This window comes from Nelumbo lutea, chromosome 3 (genome assembly GCF_056320005.1).
Source record: "Nelumbo lutea isolate HS-2025 chromosome 3, American lotus-T2T, whole genome shotgun sequence".
Lineage (NCBI taxonomy): Eukaryota > Viridiplantae > Streptophyta > Magnoliopsida > Proteales > Nelumbonaceae > Nelumbo > Nelumbo lutea.
The window spans coordinates 51,909,409-51,931,217 of NC_142686.1; the positions used below are offsets into that span (position 1 = coordinate 51,909,409).

Here is a 21,809-nt window from a genome sequence, read left to right on the forward strand (position 1 = left end):
ACATGGGAGAGAGGAGGAGGCTAGGAGAGAGTGAGAAAGAAAAGGGAAGGAAGTCTTAGGTCGGCTAACCTACTACCTTCTTCAACCATGACATGTGTACAACATCTGTATACAACAATCCTTAAGTAGTTCGAGTTTGTAGGCCATTGCTCCCATTTGGGTAAAATTTTATATGACCCCCAATATTTGGCTGCTAGTTGTGACTTGCGATTGCAAATGGACACTAAAATTTGTTGGTAAGGTTGAAGCCCTAGAAAAGAAAGATCCTCGACATTACACTCTCTTTTTGTGCATTTTTGATTGGCTAATTTTTTCATCTTATCTTGAACTCTAGTCAAATTCTCTTTAAACAGCTATAGGGCCTCTAGTCTCTCTCTTTTAATTCTATTTAATGCTTTGAATGCGAGTTATGCAGAGGACATATGCTAGAAGAGTAGGTGGTGCATAGCCATAAATCACTTTAAAATGGGTAGTCTTAGTGGATGAGTGGAGTGAAGTGTTATAACACCACTCCGTAAGGGGCAATCATCGTGATTAGTGTTGTGGTCGAATCCCTACAAAATAACGGGGTATGCCTCCGAAATGCATCTTGTTGATAATTTATGTTTATCTATTGGGCCTGGGGGTGATAGGTCGAACTCAGGTGGAGTTGAGTGCCTTGTAGTCGGAATAACTTTTGCTAGAAAAGTCTTGTGAAGATCAAGTCGTGGTCACTGACTATGCTTATGGGCATTCTGTGTAGTTTTTAAATGTTTCCATGAGAAAGGCCCTACCTACACCCTAGGTGGTAAAGGGATGATGCAGAGGCATAAAATAGCCATATTTTGATAGGTGATCCACTACCACCATTATCACCACATCTTCTGGTTGGTAGGAGGAAATCCTTCTATAAAGTCCATGGAGATCCCCGTCCAGTTCCTTTCAGGGATGGGAAGGGGTTTTGGAAGACTTGGTATTAGAAAATTCTTCCCCTTATTTTGTTGATAGATATCACACTGTTTAATCCATTCCTTGATTTGTATTCTGTACCCATTCAAATAACACACACATTTAATTCTGTGCATGGTTTTATAGAAACCTTCATGTGCTTCGATAGGTGAAGAATGCAATTCGTCAATCAACTGCGATCTTAGTTGAGAATTACTCCCCAATACTAATCAGCTATTATGCTAGATCAGCCCATCCCCCTGTTGAGTTCACACTTTGAATTTTCTCCATCCAAGTAACCATTGTTCCCTCATTTTGATCCGCTATGTGAATTTCTAACCAATCAGGTACATGTCCAATATTGGCCATCAAGCCTCCTATCACCCGAGATAAAGCGTCAATTGTCAGATTGTCCCACACCTTTTGCTATTGCATCTCAGAATTGAAGCCCATGCTTTTACTTAGAAATTTTTTTGGAAGGGGGTATTGAGCTTTTGGTTTAGTAGGTATCTGAGGCTTTGGTGGTCGGATCGAATTATGAACTTGTGTTTGAGTAAATATTACCACTATTTCTGAAACAATAGCCAATAACTCCTTGTCGTAATTTGACCGGTTGACATTTTGAGGATTGTGAGCTCTACTAAAATAAGCAATTGGCCTTCCACCTTGAGATTAAACGACCCTGATCCTGACCCCATTGGCATCATAGTCCAAGGTGAAAATTTGTGAAAAATCTGGCAAGGCCAAAGTAGGTGTGTTGACCATAACTTGTTTTAGTGTTTAGAAGGTTCCTTTAATTGTTGGATTCCATCTCCACACCCCCCTTCTTCAATAGATCAACCAGGGGTTTAGCTATCTTACCGTATTCCTTAATGAATTTAATAGTACCTAGTTAGGCATAGAAATCCTTTGAGCTTTGTGATGGTTTGAAGTTAAGGATAGCTTTGTATCCAACTCACCTTGGAGGGATTCACCACTACCCCTTCTTGGGAGATGACGTGCCCTAGTTATTCCATTTGATCTACCCCAAACAGGCACTTATTTTAGAATACAACTAGTGAGCTTGGAGTTGATTGAGGACTTCTTAAAGGTGTTACTAGTGTTTGGCTTTTGGCTTGCTATAAACTAGAATATCATCTAGAAAGACTAGCACTGTCCTTTGTAAGATCTCACTGAAAACCTTATTCATCAATGTCTGAAAGGTGAAAAGGTTGTTGGTTAGCCTGAAGGGCATAATCAGAAATTCATAATGCCCCTAGTGGGTCTAGAAGGCGGTCTTAAGAATATCTTCCTCCTTGACCCACACCTAGTGACAACCCAAGCATAGGTCCAACTTCAAGAAGATCACAATCCCATGCAGTTTGTTTAGAAAATCGTTGATGATAGTTATAGGATACTTATCTTTGAGGGGGCGTTCTTTTTTTGGATTTTGAGAGGGGGGAAAGTTGGTCAATGGGATTTTGGTTTCCATTGGTAAAGAATCCCACGTTATTTTCTCAGATTTTATGTGGGGACCAGGGAAAGTTTATTTTCTTGAGTAGATAAGTGATACCCATCTCCTAGGTGGGTAAATAACTTTCCTACTTAGGGAAAAAGTTTCCAACACTTGAATGAGACAAAAATGCCCCTTTTGATAATGGATTTTTATGGTTAAAATGGTCATTGCCTTGTTTACATGAGAAATTAAAGAACATGGATAAATGCATTTACTCGAGTAAATATTTCCTAGGAAAAATTTACCCAAATAATTGTGATGAGGGCAGATTTGGCCCTCCAATAAAATTGTAACACGTGGCACCCCGTGACAACTAGGAAAACACCCAGCCAACAAACTTACGAAGTTGGTGACCCACCCGGGCACCTGTCTGGCCGGCCTGGCGCGACCTGGCCGACCTGGACCAGCCTAGCGCATGATCCGACCAAGGCGCCAGCTTGACGACCTGATCTAGACACTGTCCCGCCGACCTGACGACCTGGCCTAAACACTGACCCACCGACTGATGCAGGCACCCCTCTAACAATCCGGCCCAGGCGCCGACCTGGCCGCTTGACACAAGCGCCAGCCTGACGACCTCGAGGAGTTCACCACCGTACCCCGGTTCTGACAGGATGCGACGAGTCTTACCGTTTGGAGGCTTTTCACCCACCTAACCCGCGAAGACTCCAGTATATAAAGACCTCACCCCCCAAAGGGGAAGAGGATGGAAAAGAAAGGGAAGTAACCCTGCTCTCTAGCTATCTCATATTATCTTCAAAGCTCTCTACAATAAGAGTGCTAACTTAAGCATCGGAGAGCCCCCACCGGGAAAGTACCCCTGGGACCTCTGATTCGGTTCTCGTAGGTCCTTCAGCTCCCGCCGCCTACGAAGGGGAGGAAAAGATGCAGTTCTCGGAAGTCCCTCAGCTCCCCCCACCTACAAGGAGGAGGAAGAGATGGAGTTCTCGGAGGTCCCTCAACTCCCGCCACCTACAAGGAGGAGGAAAAGATGGAGTTCTCGAAGGTCCCTTAGCTCCCGCCACCTACAAAGCGGGGGAAAAGATGGAGTTCTCGCAGGTCTCTCCGCTCCCGCCACCTACAAAGAGGAGGAAAAGATGAAGTTCTCGCAGGTCCCTCATCTCCTGCAGCTTACAAAGGAAAGAAGACCACCTCATGCTGAGGGCAATCGGATTGCGCCGCACCAGGGAGCTCCAACATTCTCTAAGGCATCGACCGCCTAGTAGGGAGTTCGCCACCAGGCAGTTCGCCTCCAGGCAGTTCGCCACCAAGGCAGTTCGTCCCAAGGCAGTTCGCCCCCAGGCAGTTCGCCACCAAGGCAGTTCGCCCCCAAGTAGTTCGCCACCAAGGCAGTTCGCCACCAGGCAATTCGCCCCCAAGCAGTTCGCCTCCAGGCAGTTCGCCACCAAGGCAGTTCGCCCCTAGACAGTTCGCCACCAAGGCAGTTCGCCACCAGGCAATTCGCCCCCAGGCAGTTCGCCACCAAGGCAGTTCGCCCCCAGGCAGTTAGTCACCAGGGAGTTCGCCACCAGGCAGTTCGCCCCTAGGCAGTTCGCCACCAAGGCAGTTCGCCCTCAGGCAGTTCGCCCCCAGACAGTTCGCCACCAAGGCAGTTCGCCCCCAGGCAGTTCGTCACCAGGGAGTTCGTCACCAGGGAGTTCGCCACCAGGCAGTTCGCCCCAAGGCAGTTCGCCCCAAGGCAGTTCGCCCCCAGGCAGTTCGCCACCAGGGAGTTCGTCACCAGGTAGTCCGCCACCAAGGCAGTTCGCCACCAGGCAGTTCGCCACCAAGCAGTAGTTACCAAGCAGTTCTCCCCCAGGGAGTTTGCCACCAAGTAGCTCGTCACTAAGGCACGCCACCACCGGGTCGAATAACGAGGTACTTTGCCGAAAAATTTTACATCACAAAACATTGGTACGTGGCCGAAAACGGTTACATCAAATTGCATTTACCGTAGTAAATAACTTACTGAAAAGCAAATGGGGCCTGATAGTTATCTTGTTAAAGCCTCCTATAATTGATACACAACCTCCAGTCATTATCCTTCTTCTTGATCAAGAGAACTAGTGAGGCAAACTAATGTTAGGTGACAGGTGCATGACACCAAACCCCCAATAAATTTTGATAAGTACCACCTGAGTGGTTATCATTTTGTAATTGAATTATAGATGCATTTTCTGTCTTACGAGGGAACGTGAAGAGGAGGCAAACTAATGACTGTGTTTAGGCTGTGTTTAGTTTGCAACTTTGCAAATTCTTTTAGGCTGTGTTTAGTTTGAAACTTTGCAAATTTGCAACTTTGCAATTGCAACTCCATTTTGTAATTGAATATCATTTTGTAATTGAATTTGCAACTTTGCAAATTCTTTTAGGCTGTGTTTAGTTTGAAATTCCCTACCTTTTCTTTGAAACCAAACGCAGCCTGATTTGAGTTCCAGGAGACTCTTCAAACTGGAATTTAATTGCAACTCCATTGTTGCTTTCAAAACTTAGCTTAAATAAAGTTAATTCATAATCTTTCTATTTACTTATTTTTCATTTTTAGAAGATACCTGTAATGACACTGTTCTAGAGTTTGTTTCGTAATGTAAATATTGTCACATCGACACCATAGAAAGTATTTGATAGAGCACATTCAACTTGAAATGGAAACACCACATTTTACATGGGTTTTACACACAAGGGTAGGAATCGAGTGAACTTGAATTGGATAAAAAAAGATTCTAATTTGGTTTAATATCTGATGGACATTAAAAATACAAAAAACTAAATTTGAATTTGATTAAATAGTTAAATATTGAATAATTAATTATTTTGAATAATTAATAGTTGGAAAGACATGATATTGAAAAAACTTATAACCAATCAACAGACACCATAAAAGTGATATGTAATCAGATGGGTTTTCATCAAAATGCACAGATTTTGATTATATAATATATAAAACTCATAGATGGCATGTGGAGGGCATTACTGCTTAATTTGTCCTACGTGTTTGAAATAATCACCCAAAAGAATCTCCAGTGAATTGGACAAATTAGTTTGATGGTAATATACTAATCGAACATTTTAATACAAAACAAGAGATATTCTCTTTTTGGGGGTTAGCTTGTGAATCACTGTGATGCAGCTCATGAGTTGAGAGCCCAACTAAATTCTGCTACTACCTAGCATTCGGACCCTGATTTATTGAATATTGTTGTTCAAGAAACAAGACTTGGTCCAGTTCAGATTCTGCTTTAATTATGAACGGAAGTGGGTTGAGATCCAAAGTCCAAATCAATCCCCACCTAAATCCCGAAAGGCATATTCATGCATACATAAATTGTCAAATTTGTGCAATGTTAATTAGACGACTATTTGGCATTTTGATGTGAATGGATCGAGTGTTATTTTATTTGAAAATTAGTGAACACACAAAGAATCCTGCTTTGATCCGTGGAAACTATTATTTATCTAATATAATTTGAAAACAATAATAGATCACAGAATCCGACCTTAGCTCAGTTGGTAGAGCGGAGGACTGTAGTTGGAAAAGCCTTCAGCCATCCTTAGGTCGCTGGTTCGAATCCGGCAGGTCGGATTTTTTCAATTGAAACTATTGTGCTTTTTTGAAAAACCTTGCAGAAATCTTGGACCATTTTTGTTTTGAAGTATAAAACAAGTTGGTTTTATTTCAAAAAATAATAAAGTTGAGATTGGTTATGGTATAAATCTGAACCAAATACAAAATTTTCACCCACTCCATTTTTTAATCTACTTTGTTTATAACTATGATTTGCACCTTTATATGTTACAAAGTTTGTACATTTTGTCTCATTTGATTCAATCTTGCATCTACAAAATTGATGCAAAATTTGTCCACCTTCATCCTACCTCTGTTGAGGGCTACATAATCTTGCTCCCTACATCACTAGTACTCCCAAAGAAATAACTATTTCTCTACCTCCATTTTTCTTGCATATAAGGTGAAACTACACCATTTTACTTCTTAGAGGTAAACAAGCTAAGAGGTCAAATATGAAGGAACAAGAAAATGGAATCTACACTCTAGTGCAACTGCAATCAAATACGTATATTGAACTTTTACAAGCTTAGATGTTTCTGAAATCTTCTAAAATCCCTCAACCCTAACCCAACCCAATCTTTCATTCATCTTCTTAAAATCTCATAAAATTTCCAAGTTCTCTTAATCTTTGAGTAAGAGACCAACATTGAACTTTTACAACCATGAACCATATATATTTTTTTATTGGTAATTACTTGTTTGGTGATTTAAGGGAAGTTGATGAGTGCAAGGGGAGAAAACACAAATGATGTAAATCTTTTTTTTTTTTTTTTTTTTTTTGTATGGCAATGAAATTTCTTGAGCTGTTTTTTTTTTTTTGAAAAAAAGTATTTACTTGTTTGATGTTTTTTATTATTTTTCTAGAACAAAGTTAAAAAAGGAATAATTCAAATGATTAGTGTCTATCATGTATTATAGTAGATCTATTTAAAATCTGAAATCATGAAATTAATCAATAAAACATGAACTTATGAAATGAAAATATTTAATGACAACTTGTCATTAGGGTTAGGACTTATGGGTTAAGACAAATCGACATGATTTTATGTAACAGGGCTATAATACCATATGTACAATTGCAATACTAGAGTTGGGTTCAGGTTACCGAAAGGGTTAACCCTAACCCGACCTGAAGTGAAGTTGGATTGGATAAATTCAATCCTAACCCAAACCTGATCATTAATACAATCCAACCCAACCCAACTTCTGGGGGTTAGGTTTGGGCTAACTCGGTCCAACTTGCTACCAATAATCAAAACAATGGTTTTTGAAGTAAAAGCAAAATTTGTAGTATAGAATTTAAGTTATATTTATGGAACATGATATTAAATAACCATATGAAAACATGTTCTCTAAACTAGAAACTCGAGAATGTATTTTGTGTGATTTTGTTTTAGGTTTTTCTTGTTTTCAGTAAATTTAAGCTAAATACAAATGTTGCATGCGGTTCAGTTTTGGACTTATTTGTTTGGAAATATGATTTACACTCTTACCTGATTCAAAATTTGTACTTATTGGTAGTGTGAGCTTTGCATCTTAAAAACTGATACAAAATTTTCACAACTTTTCTCCTATCTTAATTTTCTCTCATATAAAGTGGAGACCACATCTCACACTCCAAAACAAATAACCCTCTTATCTTCATTCTCTTTTATTTGAACTATGGACCGCTTCATTTTATTTCCTACTTTACTTCTTAACAAACAAATAAGACAAAGTCAAATCCAAATCAAGAGTAGAACAGAGCCTTAAAGGACCATTTGTTTATTACTAATTGTGAGGAGTGGGGGGGGGGGGGGAATTGGTCAATGTAAAATGTTGACCAATTTGCCTACATTCTTTTGTAGAGAAGTGTAAACGAATGAGGCCTAAGAAACAAATTGTTTCCAAACCAGTTTTTGTTTTATATTTTGCATTTATCACAAGAAAACAATTCACATCGGAAAACACCCCCTTAATAAACATAGATCATTCAAACTGACTTTTATAATGGAACCAAAAAAGACAAAAATTTTACCATAAAAGTCCCATTGCTTTTTGGTAAGTTACTTACCTGGGTAAGTGTAGTTACTCATGTTCTTTTATTTTCCAAGTAAATAAAATAATGAACATTTTAACCATAAAAATTCCATGATCAAAATGGACATTTTTGTCCCGCCCAAATGTTGGCAACTTCCCAAGATGGGAAGTTAATTTACCCACCTTGAAGATGGGTAAGTGATACTTAGGAAAATAAACTTTCCCTAGTCCCCACATAAATATGAAAAAAGAACATGGGTTTCTTGGTTTGACAAACTTTTCCATCTCAAAATCCCAAAAATGAATGTACCCAAAGTATAACTAACTTTCATGTAGTGCGTAAATATTTTTAAAATGATGGTATCATATGTAAACATGCGTGAGGTTATTCAGGTAAACCTTTACCATTGTTATTTGAGTCAGACCAAATTCAATGGTTGGACCATTAAAATTAATAACGGAGATGCATGGTTTTTAGGCTATTCAATTCTTAGGGTCCATTTGGTTCACAGTTCAAATCAGAATTCTTCAGAATCGGAATGGTCTATTCCCTTCATCTATGTGGTTCAGTCTAGAATCAGAATTGGTTGGAGTGGATTCTCATACACAGGGGAGAGGGAGGGAATGGTCATTCCCTCATATGGGGGAATTCCATTCCACTTGGAATGGGAATGAGATTCTAATTCCTCCTAACCAAACAGTTAGAATTGGAATGGACCATTCCAATTCCGATTCTGGATCCCTATTCCCGCAAACCAAACAGGCCATTAGAAATGTTACCTTTCTTAATCTTGTAGATAAGGTCAAGTGGAGTATCTTCTCTCATCATTTTATTTTACCTTTTACTATAGTTAGAAACGTTGATTTGGTCAAATGTGTATTACTTAGATCAATGAGCTTTTCGGTAAGTTGCTTACCCGCGTAAGTGTATTTACCCATGTTCTTTTATTTTCCATGTAAATAAGATAATGACCATTGAGCCATAAAAATCCATTATTAAAAGGGGTATTTTTTGTTCCATTCAAGTGTTGGCAACTCCCCCAAGGTGGGAAAGTCATTTACCCACCTAGGAGATGGGTATCACTTACCCACATAAATCTGGAAAAATAACATGGGTTTCTTGGTCAATGGGAATCAAAATCCTATTGACCAACTTTCCCCTCTCTAAAAGTCCAAAAAAAGAACACTCCCTTAGGCCCGTTAGTTTTTTGTTAAGTTATTTACCAGGGGGCCAAGAAAGACTTACACGGGTAAGTGCATTTACCCATGTTCTTTTATTTCTCATGTAAATAAAATAATGATCATTTTAGCCATAAAAATCCATTATTAAAAGGGGCATTTTTGTCCCATTCAAGTGTTGGCAACTGCCCCCCCAGGTGGGAAAGTTATTCACCCACCTAGGAGATGGGTATCATTTACCTGGAAAATAAACTTTCCCTGGTCCCTACATAAATTTGATAAAAGAACATGGGAATTAAAATCCCATTGACCAACTTTCTCCCCTCTCAAAAAAAAAAAAAAAAAAGAAAAAGAAGAAAAAAAGAATGCCCCCTTAAGGTAACTTGCAGATTAGTACTTTGTACTTAGAGATAGTGATAAAACCATGAAGAAGATGATAACCGAAATCACAAAATTCAGAGAAGGAGAAGAATTCCAATGGGAGAAAAATTATTTCATAAACTTGAATGTCAAAGGGACGTCGGCTACAGTATATATATACAAGTTACAAAGCAAAAAAAAATAATAAGTAGGAAAAATAGTAAGTCTAGTAACGGTCACCTCTATAATTTAGGACTTCTAATTATAGAGGATATTATACACCTTCCTATTAGCATACTTTTTTATTACTCCCCCTCAAATTGGAGCATGAGGATCTGAAATGCCCAACTTGCAAAGAAGAAATTGAAATTAGCGCTTGCCAAGACCTTTAGTGAAGAAAATAGTCAAAATTGGTGCTTACTGTAAATGTGATGGAAGATAATGCGATAAGATTTCCCTAGAAAACAACTTCTCACGTACAAAATGGCAATCCGCTTCAATATGTTTAGTCCTCTCATGGAAAACAAGATTGCTTGCAATGTGTAAGGCCGCATTGTTGTCGCAGAAAAGACTAGTGGCTCCTAATTGCGGTATTAATAATTCACTTAATAATCTCCGCAACTAGATCATTTCACTGGTAGCCATGGCCATGGCTCTATATTCCGCTTCTGCCGATGATCTAGACACAGTGGGTTGTTTCTTACTCCTCCAAAGTATAGGGGAAAAACCAAGCTGGAAGTACAAACTGATCACTGATTTTTTGGTCAAAGGACAACTTGCCCAATTTGCATCGCAGTATCCTCGCAATACCATATCATTCTCACCATTTAGTAGTATACCTTGCCCTAGACATCCTTTGAGATATCTCAGAACGCGTACTAGGCCGTTCCAATGCTCATCTCGGGGTTGCTGGTCGAATTGGCTAAGCACATGCACAACATAAGTGATGTCGAGCCTCGTGATTGTTAAGTATAACAGTCGTCCTACCAATCTTCGGTACTGATTTGGATTAAAATGAAAACTCCCATTAGCGTACCCCAAATGATGATTTTGTTCAATTGGGGTGTCTACGGGTTTGCATCCAATCAATCCTGTTTCTTTCAAAATGTCCAAAACAAACTTGCGTTGATTAAAAAACAAACCAATAGTAAACCGAACTACTTCTATTACAAGGAAGTATTTTAAATTTCCTAAGTCCTTTATCTTGAAACAACTATTGAGATACACCTTGAATTCTGCACACGTTTTTGAATTGTTCCCAGCTAGTATAATATCATCAACGTACACCAAGATACCAAGAAAGATGTTTCCCTTTTTTGTATATGAAAATGGTACTTTCCATAGTGGAATGCTTGAAACCATACTCACACAAGGATGCTACCAACTTTGCAAACTAGTTTCTAGAGGCCTGTTTTAGGCTGTATAGAGACTTTTGTAACCTGCATACTGCATTTGATTTTTCAGAACTGAAGCCTGGTGGAAGTTTCATGTAAATTTCTTCTTTGAGGTCACCATGCAGAAACACATTATTTACGTCCATTTGATGAAGTTCCCATCTTTTTATTACTACCACTGCTAAAAAGACACGAACAGATACATGCTTTGTTACTGGAGCGGAAGTCTCTGTATAATCCTCTCCCCATTTTTGAATGAAGCCTTGCACGACTAATCTGGCCTTGAAACGTTCAATTCTCCCAGTAGACCCATTTGCATCCGATCACTTTCTTTCCTAGGGGCAAACTCAGAATTTTCCATGTTTTATTTTCTTCCAAGGCCTTAATCTCTTTGTCCATTGCCTTAATCCATCGTTCATCTTTGACTGCCTGTGCATAAATGGTTGGCTCATCATGAGAATCGATGGCCGCTAAGAAAGTTTTATGAGTTGGACTAAACTTACTAAAGCAAATGTAGTGTGTTAGGAATGGGCCTTACCTGCGCCCCCTTTTTGAATTTAGTTCATGTTGGATGGTGGTAATAATGCGCCACACACATAGTCTCTTAAATACCCAGGCAATTTTCTTCCCCGTTGAGGTCGCTCCAGTCACAGAACATATTGTTTATTTTTATTTTTTTGTGGTGTGTTCACTGCAGCTTGGTCAAATGCACTTGTTCATTGTTGTTTTTCTGAATTTGTTTCCTTATCAGCTGTGTGGATGCCTTCTTCATTTGTGCCCATTTCATCTTCCACAACCACATGCTCCCCCTCACTTGGGAGTCGTTCTCCTCCAAGCACCTCATTATTGCTAAAAGGAAAGACTTCATCATAAAAGTGTACATCTCGGGATGTAAAGATATCTCCTTTTTCCAAATTATACATTTTCCATCCTTTCTTCCCATACGGGAATCCAATGAAAATACACTTCTTGGCATGTTCTCCAAACTTATCATTTCCAATGCCTTGCCTTTTGGCATACGCAAGGCACCCAAAAACTTTAATGTGAGAATAATTGGGTGTTTTCCCAAACAACACTTCAAATGGTGTGTGGCCTCCTTGTACACTGCTTGGAGTGTAGTTAATCAGATGAGCAACTTCCATAATACACTCTCCCCGAAATTTCAAGGGCAGATTGGCTTGGAAACGTAATGCTCTTGCCACATTGAAGATATATTGGTGCTTCCTTTCTACTCTCCCATTTTGTTGCGATGTCCCAACACAAGAGGTTTGATGAATGATTCCCTGGCTGAGAAAAAATTCGTTGAGAGTCCCTAAGAATTCTGTCCCATTGTTACTACGAACCATCTTGATGTCAACCCCAAATTGTCTCCTAACCATACACAAAAGGACATGAAAACCTTTTGAGTTTCTGATTTATCATGCAAAAGATACACCCTCGTAGTACGTGTAAAATCATCCATGATGATTAAGAAATAATGGGCTCCTGAGAGAGATGGAGTATGATACTGACCCCATAGGTCGCAATGTATTAATTCAAAAGCACGTGAAGCTTTATTGTCTTTTAAAGGAAATGAAATTCGTGTATGCTTCGCACGATGACATATATCACAACACTCAACACAATTTTTATTATGGTTGAAACCACACTCCAGATAAATAGGATAAATTTTTGTCAGAAAGATGTCCTAGATGTTTGTGGCACAGCTTCTCCGTATTCTTCTTAGCGGCCATTGCATGAGAAACATGTGTGTTTCACAAATAGTATAAGCCATCATTGAGATCACCCAGTCCAATCAGTGTCTGCTAGGTGGGGTCCTGTATTACACAAACATTCAAATAATAAGTAATAGCACAACCCAAATCTTCACTTAACTTTCTTGGTGATATCAAATTACATTTAAAATCTGGAACATAAAGAACATCTTTCAATTTGATATGTTTGTCAATCATGATATCCCCTATTTTATTTACTTTCAAAGAATCTCCATTCGGGATGACAACTCTTTCATCCCTTCCAGCCTCTTGAACATTCTCAAAGGCCTTAAGATTATTAGAAACATGGTGTGACGCACCACTATCAATAATCAAATTCGATAAGCGGACCAAGGAAAAATTTTTACCAGACAGTGCATCATGGATCATGTTTTCTGAATCACCTGTACCTAACAAAGACATTAAACGATCTATTTGAGCTTGTGTGAGAGACGACATATGTACAATGTTGTTCGACGCTTCCATTTCTTCAGTGACAACACTTGCTCGACCTTGAATGGCATTGGCCGCTGCTCCTTTGCCTTCGTGATTTCCATTGCCTCGTCCTCGACCACGACCTGCTTTACTTCCATTTCGATTTTTCCAGTGTTCCGGGTACCCAATGATTTCAAAACAATGGCACTTGTCATGTCCAGGTCTCTTGTAGTGAGCACATACTACGGGTGGATCAGCAGAGTCTCGCCCTTCTCCTATCTGACTCCTTTGATCTAATTTTCGTCGGCCTACAAAGGCAACAACTTGTATCCTTGGATCTTCGCACTACCTCGCTTTCAATTGCAATTCTTCTTTTGATATCATAGAAAAACAATGAGTGAGTGAAGGCAATGGGTCCATGCTTATAATATTTGATATGACAGTACCATATCGATCATTGAGGCCCATAAAAAAATTTATAGATCTTTTCATTTTCCCTTTCTTCCAGTAAATTGATCAACATTTTACACGTCGATCTGCACACACAAGTGTCGGTTTTAGTATACTGGTCTAACTGTTCCCATATTCCTTTTAGTTTAGTATAGTAATCTGTGACACTTATTGACCCTTGCCTGAATTCATTTAATTCCCCTTTCAATTGATATATTCGGGGACCAAACCCTTGATGATATCTCTGTTGGAGTTCAGTCCACAACTTTCTACCATCATCAAAAGAAATTATAGTATTTTGTATGCTTTTGTCAACACTATTAAAAATCCATGAAACAACCATAGCATTGCATTTATCCCAGGTATTCTTATCAATGTCATCAACCTTAGTTGTCTCCAGAATCCCATCAATGAAACTCAATTTGTTTTTAGATTTTAGAGCTCTTTGAAAGGCCTTTTCCCAAACATGATAATTTTCTCAATTAAGAATGATTTGGCTCAGAAGCATACCTGGACTGTTAGAGGAGCTCAGATAATACATAGACGTGGGATCACTGATCGATGGGATCTTGAAGGAGGTGGATGGGTTGCTACCAGTCATTGCTTCAGATAGGAAATTGCTCAAAAATCGTTGGGTTGAATAAGTGGTTCGGCACACACCGAACATCACTGCTACAAGTCATACAACTCGTCTTCTTTGATGGGCACATGCCCTCTGAACGAATCAGTGGTGAAAATCACCACGACTCTTTTACCATGATAAAACCATGAAGAAGATGATAATCGAAATTGCAGAATTCAGAGAAGGAAAAGAATTCCAATGGGAGAAAAATTATTCTCGTAAACTTGTATGCCAAAGGGACATCGGCTACAGTATATTATACAAGTTACAAAGCAAAAAAGTAGTAAGTAGAAAAAATAGTAAGTCTAGTAACGGTCACCTCTATAATTTAGGTCTTCTAATTATAGAGGATATTATACACTTCTAATTATAGAGGATATTATACACCTTCGTATTACCATACTTTCTTATTAGATAGTCTCATTTTATTACCTGAATTTTAAATTTTCATGAAGTGCCACTTTTGCTCAACTTCATTAATTAACGTTATAGTGGGTAGTAAAATTATCAAACTGCCTTTTGATGTCATGAGCAGATTAGAACCTTGTACTAAGCGATAGTCTCATTTTAGTACCTGAATTATAAATTTCCATGAAGTGCCGCTTTTGTTCAACTTCATTAACTGATATTATTAACAAAACTCCTCTCTCTCTCTCTCTCCCCACTTTACTCTTAATCGTGGTTTTGTCGACACAAAATTTGTGCTAAATTTGGAGCACAAAAATTAATGCGGATAAATTCAAAGAAATTTAATTTAATTCTTTTTTGTAGAAATTTAAGTGGAATACAAACTCTCTTTTTTCTTGGCAAAGAAAACTCTCTGATTCTCTTGTCTTGGATGAAATCCTTAACCGCAGATAGAACTTGCAATTATGAGAAGCAAGCAATGCCTTATATGAATGAAAATTTACTCACGCTCAATCAATGATTAGAACGTGAACAGCTGAAAGCAATGTCCTTGCTTGTAGAATTAATAGAAGCCTTTCGGATTACGGAAATTTGAAGATCGGAATTTTACGGATTGATGTGATATGAAATTGTAGCAATTTCGATGCTTCGACAATTAAAGAATTGGCGTCTTTCTTCTTTCTTCCTTGATCTTAGTACAGTCCGTTTCCTCTCCTTTTTTTTTCAAAAGCAACAGAAGTGGCCGAAGACAAATGGAAGTGATAGGAGACGAAATTGGTGGTTGAAGAGGGGGGAACCGATTGGGAGAAAGACCATCCGAACTAGAAAACCCCCATCCCCTTTTATAGTGAAAAGCCCACCCAATTCTTCATTCAGATCTGAACCATGCATTTAATTTGGAGGGACCCACAATCTTGATGATTTAATATTTAAGGATTGATTCATGATCTTATTTAAAAGCTTATAAGGAAAGGGATTGGATTTGTCCCCCTCCTATTTAAAGGCAAGTGCCACTTGGCAAAAAGGGATTGGGTTCATACAACTTTTGAAAAATCCTATAGTGTGAATTCCTTTTTAAATGGGATTCTCTCAATTAAGAATTGTATTATTGTGTAGGCTTGCTGGTTTGAGATCTTCAATTACCAAATTGGTGATCTTTGTATAAATAAGGTTGATTGGAAGAGGTTTGTCACTTGTCAAGAAATTAAGGTCCACATAAGGAAGGAAATCCATTAGTTGAATTAAGATAATCCTCCTTAAATCAACCAACAAAATTTTTCCTTTAACCAAATTGTTAATGGTTGTCAATCAATTGGGCTCCACTAAAATTGATTAGAAAAAATTTTTCTAATGGATTTGAGATCTGTTTAAGAAAATATTTCTAATTGCCATTAATGGTGGGCTTTGACTCAAAATTCAAGCCTTTGTATATTAGATATTCATTGCTCTTATTCAATTTGACTTATAGTGGGCCCTGCCCAATACACTCTAAGGTTTGGATTAAATGGCAACTCTCCACTCAATTCTTTTTGTGAAAATGCATTAGGGGGCCCATTTTTTAATTATACTTCACATTGGGTCCCATCCAAATCTTTATTGGGCCCAAATTTTGTTATTCAATTCCATTTCATAGTGGGCCCAAAATGTACATATCAAAAGCTTTCTCTATCACTCATTCAGTTGCCATAGTTGAATGATTTGAAGTTTTGTATCTAACATCATCCTTCAAGGTATAGTGACCATCTTTTTTTGGCAGCAGGAGTATGTCAATGACTGCTCTGATTCTGTTTCGAGAAAGAAGATAGTGAACAATGTTTATAATTTTGAGATTTCAAAGTGCTTTAAATCGCACAGAGTCACATGTGTCATATAACTGACACAAACGGCTGGACTGAAGTGGCAGACCACCCCAAAATATAAAGTAGAGCAACTTGCTGCGATTGGCTTCTTCTGTGGTTTCAACTTGATGACCCTTTGGCGGAATCTCACTTATCTATTTTCGCACAGGGTGCCATCATTATGCGGAATATTTGGAAAAATCGATGCAAGGTGGTATTTGAGCATACCTCTTTTAATCCTTTGGTTGTACTAGTGGTGGCTCAATCTAAGATGACTGAACTGATTTCAAATATTCAATTATGGACTTTAACTCAATCATCTGAAATTCATTCACAAACTCAAATTGGTTGGATCAAGCCACCTTCCTCTTCTCTGAATCTGAAGTTGAATTTTGATGGAGCTCTAAATTCATCTACTGGTGATATTCAGTTTATGTAGAGGGTGATTCTCAATCGATCATATTGAGTTTGTTGGAAGCTGATTCTGTACTTCCGTGGAGAATCAGGACTGTTATTACTAATTGCAAATTCCTCTCATGCTGCAAATCCCTTATTTCTCGGTTAGTTGGGCCCCATGCACCAGTAACAAGGCGGCCCACTTGTTGGCCAAGTAAGCTGTTAACTTTAATCATGTTTTTACTTTGTCTTCATCCCCTTCCTTTATTTCAAACTTTATTGAAAGATTGTAATTCCAAGCAGATTTGATAATGAATTTGGTCTCTTTCTTTCTATTGAGGGACCTCTTGCCTTAAAAGAAATAAAAATAAAAACTTTAAAACATAATTTCAAAGTATTTATTCTTTTTCACTGTTTCATGCATTTGATATTCAAACAAGTTGATGATCTCAGACGGTCAGACTGTATAATCCAATTATCAAAACAATTGTGTTCATGTCCATGTCTGAGGACATTACCTAAGAGTTTCGGGCCCTAGGTTGATAGTTTTAGTCACAACATTCAAGGTAGGGGTGCCAATCAAAAAATCGAAAAACCAATTTGAAAATTCCATTAACTGAATTAATTGATTCGATATTTCTAAAAAACTGAAGGTATCGATTTTGTTTATATTATTCTTTATTTACAATATAATATATTATATATATATTTTTAATATTTATAAAACATTGAGTCATGACTTGATGATCTAGTCTAGTATTTAAAAATTAAAATCGTCAACTTCCGAACTTTATCGCACCAGTATGACCAGTGGGTACAATATTAAATGAATAATGATATTGAATAACCTGTGACATGACAACCCAAATTTGTAAACAAATTTTAAGCATTAGAGTTTGGGAATAGCAGATCAACACATTAGAGATAAAGAAAATTTATTTACAAAAGAGAATGTACAAAACAAATTTTTAATATGTTTTTCTGTTCTCACTGAAAAAATAACTTCATTTTTTCCTTGCCAATTCCTTGTTAATTACAATATATTTTCAAACTCATTTGATTCAATAGGAGAAATCGAGAAAGGGTTCAAGATAAATTTTTGGGTTACTTTTTTAAGCAGGCTTTTTGGAGTGAAATTTTTTTTTTTGCCTCTCTTTTACCAAATGTCCATTCGGGATTTTTTTAGTGCTTTTAGGCTCTGGCTTCCAATAAGCAAGAAGCCCAATAAGAGCTGAATATTAGCACTCCAAATGGGTTTCTTGTTTATGAAAGGCCTTCTCCAAACGTAAGAAGCCAAAGTGTCAAATGAAAAATTGGAGTGTGGACGGACATGGACCGGTCCCATCCACACTCAGCAGAACGGGTGTTTATCCCGTGGACGTGTACGGGACCTGATGAAGGAAGATTTGACCCGACCTCTTTATTACGTGATACGTGGCAGAAATAACAGTTCGGCAAAAGGGGTCAAACCTAGGCGGGAACAAGGGGACACGAGTGGATTGAACTCCCTACCGGGGGCCCGAACCCGGCGTGGGCAAGCTCGGACCTAACTGGGAAGGGCCCTATAAAGTAAAAAGAGCGCTCGGGGGGGGGCATACGAACTCGAAACCTTGGAAGGCAAACAAGTACCTCGAGCGTGGAACATCGTGAACTTAAGGCGGTACTACTTATAAACCACCAAGCAAAGTGGACGAAATCAGGTCCTATGTGCCACGATGCAAGCCAAGAGAAACCTCGGCGCAAACACGCAAAAAAGTCAAGCATATTATCAGCTCGGCAAAAAACCAGTTCGCGGCAGAACAGGTCGTGGAAGTATAATAACCCGGACAAAGTGACCGACAAAGAATCAGTTTGGGGAAAAAAGAACACGGGCAAAAAGACTGTTTATTCCATTGCAAGAAACATGAGTACAGTGGCCATCAGAAAGGACTTACAAAAAAAAAAAATTAAAAAATTACATGCCCGGAGCCACCTCTTCGCCATCAGAAGGCACTTCAACAACACCTGAAGGCCCTGCCTCTCCTTTAGAGTCCGGTTCGCCATCGGCAGCATTGGCCATCTCCTGAGTTATACGCGAAGTGGATATAGCATTTACATTGAGGTCGGGGTACGTATTCCGGATCATCCACCAGCTCAACTTGAACCCCCTCCTGTAAGAATCCACCATCAGATCGTCAAAACGCGGAGAGGCAATGTAGTCCTCAACTGCCTTCTTCTTGGCGTCTTCAATGCCTTGGGAAAAAAAACTATGTTCTCTCCCTGATGTCCTCTTGAAGATATTCGACTTGATGCTGCAAATCCAACTTCAAGTCCGCCATATGCTTGACAACTACCCCCATGGCCTCGGCGTCACGCTGAGACCTCGCCTGCCTGGCCATCGCGACGCGAGCAGCCTCTTCAGCAGCGTAAGCAGCCGCCTCAGCATCCCGGGTATTTGCCTCTGTGGCATGAAAAGCTTCTTTAGCAACATGAGCGGCAGCCTCAGCAGCTTGCACCTGTCGCGAGCTCCTCTCCACTTGGGCCGCCAAGGCATGAATTGAAGAATTCACCTACCAAAAGAAACAAGTGAGCAAAAAATAGCAGAAGCAACAGAATAAAAAAGGAAGACGGAATCTAACTTACCACCATGGCATGTGTTACGGCACGGCAAGCGACCTGATTGAAGGGAAGATCGGTCCATGCCCCAACCTCCTCAGGGAAAGTAGCGTCCCTACTCTTCTGAAGAGCGTAGTTCGACGTCAACATGCTCCTAAACTCCCCTTGAGCTCCCGAGCCCGAGGGCCCAACCCGCGTATGAACAGACCCGGAGTGAGCAGGAGCACTTGAGTATGCAGGAGCGCCCATATGAGTGGTCTCAGCGTAAGGCGCCTCGACAGTTTCGTGCATCGGTGGAGTCACTTCGGGCTCCCTGGGCAGATCCTCCGGCGTATGGTCTGGAACTTGGGGCTCCTCATCCAGGGGCAGCTCGGTACGAGTTCGCTTGGCGACCCGCTTCCTCCTCTTCATACCTTGGAACAAACGCCCCCTACGAGTTCTCTCCGCGTCCATTACACTTGCAGAAACGAGTTCGACATCAGAAAAAACGAAAAGAACAGAGCAAGCAAGAAAACCGCATAGCTAGAAACCTACCCGAACTCAGGCCGGCTGCAATAAGCTTGGCCTCCGTTAAGTAGTGGTGGCACTTTAAACCTTGTCGTGCCCATTGCCGGAGGCCCTTCACCGTCTCTTTATCGAGAGTCACGCCTAAATCGGGAGCGGCCACACCCCACCCGGTCTAAAAGGGCCATCCTTGTGCACTTTGCACGCCGAAGTAGTCCTGCTTCAACGCCGGGACCTTATTAGGAAGATCGTGCAGAAGCTTAAAACCCTGGCGAGGAGAAAGGTAATACGCCCGTCTCCCCCCAGGGAGAGAACCCGCCTGTCTCTTGAGCATCAAGATAGAGGAGAATATCTCTAAGTCCAAGGGGAAGTTCTGCTCGCAAAAAAGGGAAACTGTCCCCACCAGGTTCCGAATAGAGTTCGGATGAAGTTGGCCAATGGTAACACCGAAGTGGTTTATGACTTCGACGAGAAGGGGATGGAAAGGAAGTCGCAACCCCGCAGCGAGCTGCTCTCAAAAAATTACGATCTCGTTAAGACCATGTTCCCAAGGAAAGCTACCCAAAGGAATAAAATATGTGTACCCCCCAGGAAGATTGTAAGACATAAGTATGGATTGAAGCCCCTCAGGCGTCATGGTCGAAGGACCAAACCTGTCTAGCATCCGACCTCGGCGGGAGGTAGACGCCAAACTGTCCGAAGCGACTCGGCCTACTGGTTCATAGTCCTCAAGCTCCACCTCAGGATCACTGAGGCAGTCGGGGGACACGGCTCGGTTGGTGGAACCTACGTCGGCCCTACTCGAAGAATCGTCTGAGCTATCAAAGCTAGACATTGGGGAAAAGATGGATTCAGGAAAGTACTCATCGGAAAGTTTGAAGAACAAGCCAAAGAACCGTGAAGACTATATAACCAGCCTTGACGCGAGCTGGAAAAGACTTGGACGCGAGCTGAAAGGTTGGATGCGAACTCAGTAGACAAACTGCAGAAGTGACAAATCGATTGGGGTCCCTTACTATTTATAGCTACAGAAACCAAGAATCGAACGTGCAAATCGAAGACGATCCGACGGCCCACGTTCTTACTGACCGCACGACCCTTAAGGTCGAGACGTGATTGGCGCATGTCTTTCCGAAAAAAGCGAAACATCAATGCACGTCTTTTTGAAACCGACGTTGCTTCAACACGCGTCTTTCCGAAACTGACGCGCCGCACGTCTCCCTGACAGTCGCCCGCGCACGTACAGCAGTGGCGTGCCTTTTTGAAATGACCCGCTGTCACGTCCCAGTGGCGCGAATTGGTTTGAAATTTAAAACGCGCGCTGTCACAACCACCAGCATTCTTGAGTAAGCACGTTTCCAGCCTTCTCGAAAAACCGAAAGAACCCTAGCAAAAGCAACTCGCACAGTGAAGATTCGAAGGACGGGACAAATCCACCTGCTACCTCGCGAAACTCCCCGCACCATGGCAAGACCCCCGACGCAAGGAGTGGGGGGCAATTGATGAAGGAAGATTTGGCCCGACCTCTCTATTACGTGACACGTAGCAGAAACAATAGCTCGGCAAAAGGGGCCAAGCCTAGGCGGGAACAAGGGGACACGAGCGGACTGAACTCCCTATCGGGGGCCCGAACTCACCTTGTAACAGCTCGGGATACACTTCGCCGAACTGACCCACTTTGTAACAGCTTGGGATACACTTCGCCGAACTGACCCACTTTGTAACAGCTCGGGATACACTTCGCCGAACTGACCCACTTTGTAACAGCTCGGGATACACTTCGCCGAACTGACCCACTTTGTAGCAGCTCAGGATACACTTCACCGAACTGGCCCACCTTGTAACAGCTCGGGATACACTTCGCC

General features: G+C 40.4%; 1 non-coding gene across 1 annotated transcript; it reads left to right on the forward strand.

The window, feature by feature from the left end:
* Window positions 1-5,914: 5,914 nt before the first annotated feature.
* Window positions 5,915-6,005, forward strand: TRNAY-GUA (transfer RNA tyrosine (anticodon GUA)). The gene is given in 2 exon segments: window positions 5,915-5,951; window positions 5,970-6,005. It is a non-coding gene; the product is annotated as a tRNA-Tyr (tRNA).
* Window positions 6,006-21,809: the final 15,804 nt, after the last annotated feature.